This window comes from Dreissena polymorpha, chromosome 7, assembly GCF_020536995.1.
Source record: "Dreissena polymorpha isolate Duluth1 chromosome 7, UMN_Dpol_1.0, whole genome shotgun sequence".
In the NCBI taxonomy this organism is placed as follows: Eukaryota; Metazoa; Mollusca; class Bivalvia; order Myida; family Dreissenidae; genus Dreissena; species Dreissena polymorpha.
In genome coordinates, this window is record NC_068361.1 from 28,349,493 (window position 1) to 28,362,441 (window position 12,949).

At 34.1% G+C, this 12,949-nt stretch overlaps 2 protein-coding genes across 9 annotated transcripts in view; both read right to left on the reverse strand.

The window, feature by feature from the left end:
- The window catches only part of LOC127836879 (uncharacterized), a 339,553-nt gene that overhangs the window by 136,333 nt on the left and 190,271 nt on the right, over positions 1-12,949 (reverse strand). The gene's annotated exons all lie outside the window — the stretch shown is intronic.
- The window catches only part of LOC127836852 (probable serine/threonine-protein kinase tsuA), a 404,515-nt gene that overhangs the window by 48,874 nt on the left and 342,692 nt on the right, over positions 1-12,949 (reverse strand). The gene's annotated exons all lie outside the window — the stretch shown is intronic.

Here is a 12,949-nt window from a genome sequence, read left to right on the forward strand (position 1 = left end):
TCAAAATGCAATTTAAGTATAAAACAAATGCAGGGCAATAAAAAAACGGAGGCAAAAGTAATGGCTCTTGTGAAATTCAAATTTCCTAAATGAGATATACCAATATTTTCAGTTTCAAGTTAATATCTCTGCTAGTTTTTCATGTTATACTGCAGACAAAATATAAGACTAAAAATTATCAAGGGACATTATTTAAAAAAAAATATGGGAACAAGAGTGGCAGTTCTTTTGCGTTATATTTTTCTTCAATAAGATCTACGTACCTATTAACTCATTCCATACTACAGCCTTATCTCTAGGCAACCCCTATCAGTAATAGCCTTATCTATATGATGTACCATTTGGGTCAAAAGTCAACAAGACCTACTAGGTAAAAAGAGAAATGTACGTACAATACGTATGTCGACGTACGTGATTTTGTACTTCGACTTACAATTTTTACCGACCTTTGAGTGTTAGCCTATCAGAAGACCCCTTACATCTGTTGCTTTGATCCAAATGTTAAGCATTCACTGCGTTATTTTCAGACTATTTATACGATTTTTATTTCAAAATTTTATTCCATATTACGGTATTTGGCCTATGCTTTCTAAACAATCATGTTACCACAATAAAACAGCGGAAGTCTACACTGTGTATTAGCAACCTGCTGTGGTGATCCCTATCCCTTTGAGCGTCAAGTTATGACATAAAGATCAGACATCTGCCGGCTTTCTAATAAAGTGTATAATATTTATTACTTAAACCGATTTTAGAATAAATACCGTCGGGTAGATTATGATTTTTAATTCTTTGTGGGTTTTTTTGTGTTTTTTTCAATTTTGATTTTTTTATTTATTTTGTCCACAATTAAAAAAAGAGATTTTAAACATTTATTAATAATAAAAGGAAAAGCGGCTCAAGAGACGAGTGTTTTGATTGACTGTTCAGACAATTTGTACGTCGACATACAAAAATGTACGTCAAAGTACAAATTATACTTCGACATACAAATATATACGTCGAAGTGTATTTCATATTTGTACGTCGAAGTAAATTTTTTGTACGTCGACGTACATATTGTATGTTGACGTAAATTTCTCTTTTTACCTAGTAGGTCTTGTTGAATTTCGACCCAAATGGTACGCCATATATCTACTCCTAGATAATCAGTACCCTCATCAGCTCTAAATGCCTGACAGATTATCTGTTAATTGTTACTTTTAGTGGTGTGAAAAAGGATATGGTGTTTTTAGGTATTGTTACTTTGTTGACTGATTATGTGGCTGATGTTTTATCATTATATTTTCAATTTAAAAATGAATATAGTAATATTATCAAATTCTCGAAATCTTGTATAACTTTCAAATAATAAAACATTGAATTATTTCCAAATAATGTATCCAATACCATTATTATTTATGTATACTATTTTTACAAATAGAAACTGTTTTAATGAATAATCTTAAAATATTGTTTTAAAATAGAACAAAATTAATTATTTAATGACATAAAAACAATATTAAGATATTGTTAATAATAAAAGCAAACATCAATGGATAATAAAAAGCATTGTTATGTTTCAATTGCAAGTATTTATATGGAAACAAAATCTGAGAACATCTTAATATGCTTATATTCGAACTTTATGAAAATTAAATAGAATACAAATAACTATCCTTAAAAAAACCAAAAAAAACATGCGTTACCAATACTCAATTTATTAATTTTTATATAATTTTCACATTTTTTGACCAGAAATGGTTAATCAAAATCAATTTCCAAATTAAAAAAGTATTTGTTACAAGAATTTTCTTAGTTTGGAAAACTTACTGCAAATAAATAGCTGTTTCTTTAAATGCCAATTTGAACAAACATATTTTTAAGTCATTAGGCATTCAGAGCTACATCTCAGTTGTCGTATATTTACGACGCTAGGAACTCACTGTAGATTATTTGGATGCATATACGACACTAGGAACTCCACTGTAGATTATTTGGACGCATATATACGACACTAGGAACTCCACTGTAGATTATTTGGACGCATATATACAATACTAGGAACTCCACTGTAGATTATTTGGACGCATATATATGACACTAGGAACTCCACTGTAGATTATTTGGACGCATATATACGATACTAGGAACTCCACTGTAGATTATTTGGATGCATATACGACACTACGAACTCCACTGTAGATTATTTGGACGCATATATACGACACTAGGAACTCCACTGTAGATTATTTGGACGCATATATACGATACTAGGAACTCCACTGTAGATTATTTGGACGCATATATACGACACTAGGAACTCCACTGTAGATTATTTGGACGCATATATATGACGCTAGGAACTCCACTGTAGATTATTTGGACGCATATATACGACACTAGGAACTCCACTGTAGATTATTTGGATGCATATATATGATGCTAGGAACTCCACTGTAGATTATTTGGACGCATATTTACAACGCTAGGAACTCCACTGTAGATTATTTGGACGCATATATATATATATATATATATATATATATATATATATATATATATATACGACACTAGGAACTCCACTGTAGATTATTTGGACGCATATATATATATATATATATATATATATATATATATATATATACGACACTAGGAACTCCACTGTAGATTATTTGGACGCATATAAACGACACTAGGAACTCCACTGTAGATTATTTGGACGCATATATGCGACGCTAGGAACTCCACTGTAGATTATTTGGACGCATATATGCAACGCTAGGAACTCCACTGTAGATTATTTGGACGCATATATACGACACTAGGAACTCCACTGTAGATTATTTGGATGCATATATACAACACTAGGAACTCCACTCTAGATTATTTGGACGCATATATACGACGCTAGGAACTCCACCGTAGATTATTTGAATGCATATATACAACACTAGGAACTCCACTGTAGATTATTTGGACGCATATATATATATATACGACACTAGGAACTCCACTGTAGATTATTTGGACGCATATATACGACACTAGGAACTCCACTGTAGATTATTTGGATGCATATATATATATACGACACTAGGAACTCCACTGTAGATTATTTGGACGCATATATATATATACGACACTAGGAACTCCACTGTAGATTATTTGGACGCATATATACGACACTAGGAACTCCACTGTAGATTATTTGGATGCATATATATATATACGACACTAGGAACTCCACTGTAGATTATTTGGATGCATATATATATATACGACACTAGGAACTCCACTGTAGATTATTTGGATGTATATATATATATACGACACTAGGAACTCCACTGTAGATTATTTGGATGTATATATATATATATGACGCTAGGAACTCCACTGTAGATTATTTGGACGCATATATACGACACTAGGAACTCCACTGTAGATTATTTGGACGCATATATACAACGCTAGGAACTCCACTGTAGATTATTTGGACGCATATATATACGACACTAGGAACTCCACTTTAGATTATTTGGATGCATATATACGACACTAGGAACTCCACTGTAGATTATTTGGACGCATATATACGACGCTAGGAACTCCACTGTAGATTATTTGGACGCATATATACGACACTAGGAACTCCACCGTAGATTATTTGGACGCATATAAATGACACTAGGAACTCCACTGTAGATTATTTGGACGCATATATATGACGCTAGGAACTCCACTGTAGATTATTTGGACGCATATATACGACACTAGGAACTCCACTGTAGATTATTTGGACGCATATATACGACGCTAGGAACTCCACTGTAGATTATTTGGACGCATATATACGACACTAGGAACTCCACTGAAGATTGTTTGGACGCATATATAGGACACTAGGAACTCCACTGTAGATTATTTGGACGCATATATACGACACTAGGAACTCCACTGTAGATTATTTGGTTGCATATTTACAACACTAGGAACTCCACTGTAGATTATTTGGACGCATATATATGACGCTAGGAACTCCATTGTAGATTATTTGGACGCATATATACGACACTAGGAACTCCACTGTAGATTATTTGGTTGCATATTTACAACACTAGGAACTCCACTGTAGATTATTTTGACGCATATACATATATACGACGCTAGGAACTCCACTGTAGATTATTTGGACGCATATATACGACACTAGGAACTCCACTGTATATTATTTGGATGCATATTTACAACACTAGGAACTCCACTGTAGATTATTTGGACGCATATATACGACACTAGGAACTCCACTGTAGATTATTTGGACGCATATATACGACACTAGGAACTCCACTGTAGATTATTTGGACGCATATATACAACGCTAGGAACTCCACTGTAGATTATTTGGACGCATATATATACGACACTAGGAACTCCACTGTAGATTATTTGGATGCATATATACGACACTAGGAACTCCACTGCAGATTATTTGGACGCATATATACGACGCTAGGAACTCCACTGTAGATTATTTGGACGCATATATACAACACTAGGAACTCCACTGTAGATTATTTGGACGCATATATACGACGCTAGGAACTCCACTGTAGATTATTTGGACGCATATATACGACACTAGGAACTCAACTGTAGATTATGTGGACGCATATATACGACACTAGGAACTCCACTGTAGATTATTTGGACGCATATATACGACGCTAGGAACTCCACTGTAGATTATTTGGAACTCCACTGTAGATTATTTGGACGCATATATACAACGCTAGGAACTCCACTGTAGATTATTTGGATGTATATATATATATACGACGCTAGGAACTCCACTGTAGATTATTTGGACGCATATATATGACACTAGGAACTCCACTGTAGATTATTTGGACGCATATATACGATGCTAGGAACTCCACTGTAGATTATTTGGATGCATATATACGACGCTAGGAACTCCACTGTAGATTATTTGGACGCATATATACAACGCTAGGAACTCCATTGTCGATTATTTGGATGCATATATACGACACTAGGGCTGAATGGGTTAAGTTAACATCTTTTTCCTTTTTTAAATTATGCTCCGGACTAAATTTAAATATAAACAAGATGTGTTTGTGAATCACTCTGTCCCCCCCTCCATTTATTTGACCTTGACCTTGAAGGATGACCTTGACCTTTCACCACTCAAATGTGCAGCTCCATGAGATACACATGCATGCCAAATATCAAGTTGATATTGTCAATATTGCAAAAATAATGGCCAATGTTAAAGTTTGACACAAACAAACCAACAGACAGGGCAAAAACAATATGTCCCCCAGTATAGACTGGGAGACATAAAAATAACCAGAGGTCAATAACCTAGAATGTACTAGGTGAAAATAGGGCATAACTTTTGTAATGTTTTATGTAGAATGAAACTAAGCACACAACCAATTGTGATACATCAATAATCTCCGGAATCCTACAAAAGATAGGCCTTGTGTCTAATGGTCGCCATATTGCTTTGTATTCCTACTTACCGGTACTCACAAAAAAGTTATTAGTCTATTGTTATAATGCAGTGTAAGATGCGCATTGAACTAGCGCCAAACATTTTACTGAAATTTGTATATAAAGATCAATGTCAACATTGATGTGTTGTTCATTCTGACCTATTATTAAAACGATTTATTTTTGCAACATTATTTTACCAAGTTATTGTCCACGTTTAAAAATGAATTAAAGGGGCCTTTTCACAGATTTTGGCATGTTTTGCAGTTTGTCATTAAATGCTTTATATTGATAAATGTAAAAATTGGATCTAAAAAACTCCAGTAAAACATCAAGAATAAAATTTAAAAAAAGAAAAAAAAAGTAGCCGCAGCAGGGTTCCAACAAGTGACCCCCAGAGTCCTGAAGTAAAAACCAATTAGACCGCTCGGCCATCCTGCCAAGTACCGGTATGCATGAGAGATGTATTTTATAGTTTATATAAGCAATCTTGGTAGTTTCACAAAATTAAACGACAACAACAGAACTCTCCAAATTATTTAATCGTTTCGCGTTGCAGCGCTTTATAATTTTCAGGTTTTTAAATCGTCAAAAGATGCATATAATGGCTATATTAGACCATGGTAAATGTTCAGTATTACTGTTTCCTCACAAATATCATACCTAAAACGAAAACTTGCGAATCTTAAACAACTTTTTTCAATTTTGTCAATTTACCAAAATGTGAAAAGATCCCTTTAACAGTGTTGTACACTCTCAAAATAAATACTTTTGTTTTCCAGAAATTAATGAAAAAGGAATCAATTGTGGTCTATTTTTTCAAACACATACTTCGCAATAAATTGACACCAATTAGCTCACATTTTTTGTCTGTTTTAATCCAAAACAATTTTCATAAAAATTCCTATCATGAACACAATTTTAACTTTTACGCATTTACAAAAAGGTAAAGCCACAACAAATTTATTAAATGATTGTTGCATTTGCGGCATCTAAAAATCTTAAAACGAAAAAAATAAATTGTTGTTATGTATTTTGCGCCCATAGCAGCAACTTTGCTCCATACGCATAGTCGTTTTACAATTTATAAAGCTTTGCGTTATTAGATTGGACGATGGTAAAAAATGGCGGCGTTTGTCTGTCTAATTGAGTCAGCCAAAGACACAAATGTAATTTTTCCTCCAGTGGCAATAAGTCATTGCATCAAAGACGATTTTAGTTATATATTTCTCTCAGCCGCTTCTACATCAGGATGTGAAATGTCATGGGAATGCGACCATTTGGTAAAAATTTGTAATAAACTTGGTGGTATCAAAACAATTAAAATATCAAACATGAACATGCAACTGAATGTCGCTATTGAAATGTACAAAAAAATTGTCGAGTATATCATAAATTCTTGAAGCCTTCCATGTACTAGTTCAAACTGTGACTTCAAAGGGCTCAAAGTGTTGACGGCTAAGTCCAAGGTATACATTATGCCCTAGCTAACATCATGAAGTTAATGTAAGTGCAAAAGTAGAGAAACTGTCTGGACCTCAACAACTTTTCTGTGATTTGACCCATTACCACTTCGATATGTATTTTGATGCATTTTGTGTCACTTATAAAGTTTAATTGACATAAAGACTTTTCTTACTTTATTCAAGTTTTAAAGGCTTTATTTCCAACCCTAAGATACTGATGAGCAGCAAACAGCATAAAACCTGAACAGACTGCTAGTTACTCGCAAGCTGTTCTGGTTTTATGCTGGTTGCAAAAGCCATTTTCACTTTGATCTTTATGGGGGAAAGGGTTAAAAATGACTGGGCCTCAAGTTTTTGGAATAGATGGTCAGCTGACAATATTGAGGACAGTGGCAAGCAAGTGCTGAAACCTCTTAGCAATGCTTCATGGTATGATGATCACTGCCTTACAAGACTTAAAGATGCCTGTTGTCATGTTCCAAGTGAATTAAACAAAAGTTAAAATTACAAAAATAAAAAATTGTCTGTACGGAGCTGTTTCTTAGCAACAATTGCACAGAATTTAATTAAACTGAATAATAAATATTTATTATCATACGCAGGTAGCCTCAGTGTGTTGAAGTTTTGCCGCGATTGACAAGGTAACTACAGAGTTGTAATTCATTTATATATGTGTCTTGTTCTGAGAAAACTGGGCTTAATTCATGTGCGTAAAGTGTCATCCCAGATTAGCCTGTGCAGTCTGCACAGGCTAATCAGGGACGACAATTTCCTCCTAAACTTGATTTTCGGTAAGGAGGGACTTCCTTGAAACTAAAAATACCATTTAAGCGGAAAGTGTCATCCCTGATTAGCCTGTGCAGACTGCACAGGCTAATCTGGGATGACACTTTATGGACATAAATTAAGCCCAGTTTTCTCAGAACAAGACACATATCTTTATTTTAAAACTACAGTCAATCTTGTTTTACGAAACTACAAGAGGGAGTAACCAAAAGTGGTCTCTTAGTAAAATGGTCTTAGAAAAAAATACCATTCTGGAAAAAAAGTAAAATCATTGTCAGTATCAAATTTATAGACCAATTCTGTGACACAACTATCGTGTTCAAAGTTTAAATTATACGAAATAATCTAGATATTAGTGTATTTAAACAATCATTACCTCAGAATTTTATAACTTTTAATAATCCAACAGAATGCTGTTGCCGTTTTTGATGATAAATGTGTTTTAAGAATTTCGTAATTACAAACGGTTTTCTTTTTCTTGAAAATGTACAGGAAGTTGGTGTATGGGAACTACTCAGCATTTCACAGAAAGCCGAGACAAATGTATTTATTGTTTCGAAGCTTATGCCAAATAAATATGATTGCAAATAATTTGGGCTGAACATGCGTGAATCGAATGTTTAATATCAATGCATCGTTAGAGCTCTTTACCGTTAACTCCACTTTCAAAAGGCGGAGCTATGCCTGTGCTATATCAAGGTTGGTTTAGTATGTTGAGTAAGACAAAGAAAGCAAATCTAATCGACGAGAAAGTGTTGTTTTATGGCTTCTTGACAGGAATCTGCTTTCCTTTGATTATGTCAAACTGACGATAAATCGGTGATCAAGTTTGTCCCTTAACGATCAACAGATTTTCAAATTTTATCACCACATGGTTGCTAAATCGAATATATGGACATCCAAATACTCGAAAATCAGTCGCTGGTCGCGTAATACAAAAGTTGCTTAATACAATGTCAAAATAGAGTGAAAACGCTCAGGGGAATTTAAAGTGATCGCATGAGACAAAAGTCGCTTAATTCAAGTGGTCACATACACAAGATTGACTGTATTGAGTTCATTTTTTTATATATATAAAAGAAAATTGATTGTGATGGCAAATATAAGTGAGTACTTGGACGACAACACTCTTACTGCATCAGTAATAATTTGTATTTCCAAAGTATGCTAACTGTAAATTTAAATAAACAGGATTGTCAACAGTTTTGGTTTGTAAACGACACAAAAGCAGTACTATGTTGAATGATATGATGTTATCTTAACATGTTGCGATTGAAAATGAAAAATCATGGAATAACAAGAGCTGTCACCATAGCATGACTTATGCCCCCTATAAACGCTTGATAGAAGTTTTGAGCTTTTTCGAAACCTAAACGCAAATTTCGAAACCTAAACACGAACCCTAAGTTCAAGGACACGGTCACAGGGGTCAAAATTTGTGTGCGTATGGAAAGGCCTTGTCCATAGACACATGCATGCCAAATATTAAATTGCTATCTGAAGCGACATAGAAGTTATAAGCATTTTTCGAAACCTAAAAGCAAAGTGTGACGGTCAGACAGACGGACAGTCCAATCACTATAAAAAAAATTATGCCCTCCTTCGGGGGAATAAAAAGCATATGCTTTATCTTAAAAAAATAATAATTCTTAGTCTTTTCGAGTTTAACTTCAACAAATTTTGATTGTTTTGTTTTATAATAAATTACAGCCGATACTAGCCATTTGTGATTTTACTTTTCTTGGAAAAGTATGTTTTACTGAAAATTGATGTGATTTTAAAATAGTCACTCATATTGTTCTATTTATTGTTAGAAATATATATTATAGTACTACATGTAGTCATTAAACTAGAACTGATAGTAGTCTTTTTTTGCACTTACGTTAGACAAATATATGTTAAACAAGGGCTGTTTGTAAAACATGCATGCCCCCCATATGGGCTGTCCGTTGTAGTGGCAGCCATTGTGTGAATACGTTTTTTGTCACTGTGACCTTGACCTTTGACCTAGTGACCTGAAAATCAATAGGGGTCATCTGTGAGTCACGATCAATGTACCTATGAAGTGTCATGATCCTAGGCAAAAGCGTTCTTGAGTTATCATCCGAAAATCATTTTACTATTTCGGGTCACCGTGACCTTGACCTTTGACCTTGTGACCTCAAAATCAATAGGGGTCATCTGCGAGTCATGATCAATCTACCTGTGAAGTTTCATGATCCTAGGCATATGCGTTCTTGAGTTATCATCCGAAAACCATTTTACTATTTCGGGTCACCGTGACCTTGACCTTTGACCTAGTGACCTCAAAATCAATAGGGGTCATCTGAGAGTCATGATAAATCTACCCATGAAGTTTCATGATCCTAGGCGTATGAATTCTTGAGTTATCATCTGGAAACCATTTTACTATTTTGGGTCAACGTGAACTTGACCTTTGACCTAGTGACCTCAAAATGCATAGGGGTCATCTGCGAGTCATGATCAATCTACCCATGAAGTTTCATGATCCTAGGTGTATGCGTTCTTGAGTTATCATTCAAAAACCATTTTACTATTTCGGGTCACCGTGACCTTGACCTTTGACCTAGTGACCTCAAAATCAATAGGGGTCATCTGCGAGTCATGATCAATGTACCTATGAAGTTTCATGATCCTAGGCCCAAGCGTTCTTGAGTTATCGTCTGACAACCACCTGGTGGACGGACCGACAGACCGACAGACCGACCGACATGAGCAAAGCAATATACCCCCTCTTCTTCGAAGGGGGGCATAAATATATGGCTACTAATACTCACATTGATCAGCAAATGCTTTTGTTGAAAAGGCATATGTTTTATATTAAAATACAAAACTTTTACTTCCCATTGCTTATTGTTCTTTTGTTTGAAAATGATGAGTTTTTTTTAGTTTACAAAACTTAAACTTTTCATTTATAATTTTAACATTGCTAAACTAACAAAAGTAATGCATTTGATTATTGTATGATACCTTAACCTATGATAATTAGAAATTAATATACATTTGCAAGATGTTTAATATGCTTGATGTTTATTGTATTATTTATGTTTATTTTTATTCATTTTATTTAAGCTTTTTATATAACTTTGATAGTGAAAACTACAGTGCATCATGTATTAAGTAGTAAATACCTGGTGTGAATATGCAAAACAACTATTAGAGAATATTTTGTTCACATTTACCTACGAAAATATTGGACTAGAGACACAGTTATAACTGCAGGGGTGTTTCTGCTACGTACAAAAGGCCGTAAAACGGACCCGATCCCAAAGAAAACAGACCCAAACCAAAATTATCAAAATAAATCCCAATTAAAAAAAATATATATATATCAGGGCTTGACACTGACTTTTTTTACCCACTGACCTAAAGGACCACCAGCTTTCAGAAATTACTGGTCCACCAACATTTCAAGTGGTCCAACAATTTCTCTGTTATTTTACTTAAATTTCAACTTACTTTCCGGACTATCCACAATGTATTGTGCATTTATAAAAAGAAAACTATACCTACTATATCTACTAAACTATCTCAATATCCCTTTCATATTTGTGCTGTACTTCAAGCTTCTCTTCATTAGTTTAAGGTTTTTAGGCGTAGGTTCAACTACCCCGGAAATGAAATTCCACATCTCGAAAACTTGTAATCTTGAAAAAAAAGGCACGTTTACTCTCCCGCAATATCAAAACATTATTCGGCACCCTCTAGTATAAATTCTCACGGGTAACAAAGTATATTCTGATGGTATTAAGATCGATAAAATGCTGATGATTGCTGCTTTTTCAAAATAATAAATTCCATTTTGTTCATTTCCCGATCAGAACGATTAGAATTTTATGTAAATTTGTGTATCGATCACAGCGAAGTCCGGAGACATTTGTGGATCGCAAATCGATTTTTTGATGGGACAACAGGTTTTTGTCATTCGGGCATCTAGAAAAATTGAAATTTCCAATATGTTGCTATTTTTATCCCGGTCTTGAGTCGGCCCATAAAATAATGATGAAATTATTGGTTTATTATGAACATATAAAGTTGTTTTATTGTTGAAAACAGCTTTCCATCAGTATTTCACAATAAGCTGGCCAGGATTTTTAACTGGTCCGACGGATCAACCAAATTTCTAGTTTCACTGATCGTTCCTATTTTTTACTGACCCCGCGTCATTTTTTCCAGAAATAAGTGTCTTATGACTTCATATGACTCTATATCTCAATTTTTTTTAACAACCTACAAAATAATTAATATAGTTAACCAGGGGACAAAACTTCCACTCGTCCGCTCGTATTGACGAGTGAAATCTTGAAAGGACGAGTGAATTTCCATAAAGCTCTCGTCCTAGTGAAAAAAGCTGATCTAAAACAATGTATTTTCTGACCAGTAAGACTTTTTAACATTAAATAAAATCATTGTCTTAAAGCATATCTATTCCGAAAGTAGAACGCGTATGAACTGGAAATTGTAAGTGTAAATTTCATTCAGCAGGCACGCATTGTTATGCGAGACTGTGTCCAGAGTAAATTGGCTTTTTGGTGTAAACTTTGCGCGTCCATGTTTACAGGGAACCATCCGACTGCATTCACTGTATTAGTATTGATTTTTAAAGAATTATTTAACCGCGAAGTACGGTTTTAAACAAGTCTGAAAACAACATGAAGTTAGCAAAATATTTGTCTTCATTTATTTATTGTGTGTTCCTCATAAATAAAGTAACTTTTTTCACTGCTTAACATTTCTTTTGTGATCAGTTTACATGAATAATTGAGTAAGCAGCATTTTAGCAGTGATATAGTTAACTTTATTAGTCATATCAGCCCTTGGCAATCTTTATTTTACACTTATTTGAAAGACAAGTGCATGTGTTTGCAGGACGAGTAAAAATTTTAGTCCTACAGGACCAGTGCAGTTTAGAAATATTTTTGTCCCCTAATTTAACCATTATTTATATGACTTTTATACAAAATGGCCAGGAAAAAACCTGTTGTGTCAATATTTGTTGATAAAAAAATCCCAATTTGGTCCTTTTTGTCGAGTAAAAATTCCCAAATTTCTATCGATTTAAAAAATCCCAATTTGACCAGACTCCTTTTCCCAATATGGCTGGAAAAAAACCTGTAAATGTGTAATGATCTTGTGCTGGTATTTTGCATAAATCGTACATTTATTTGGCAAATACA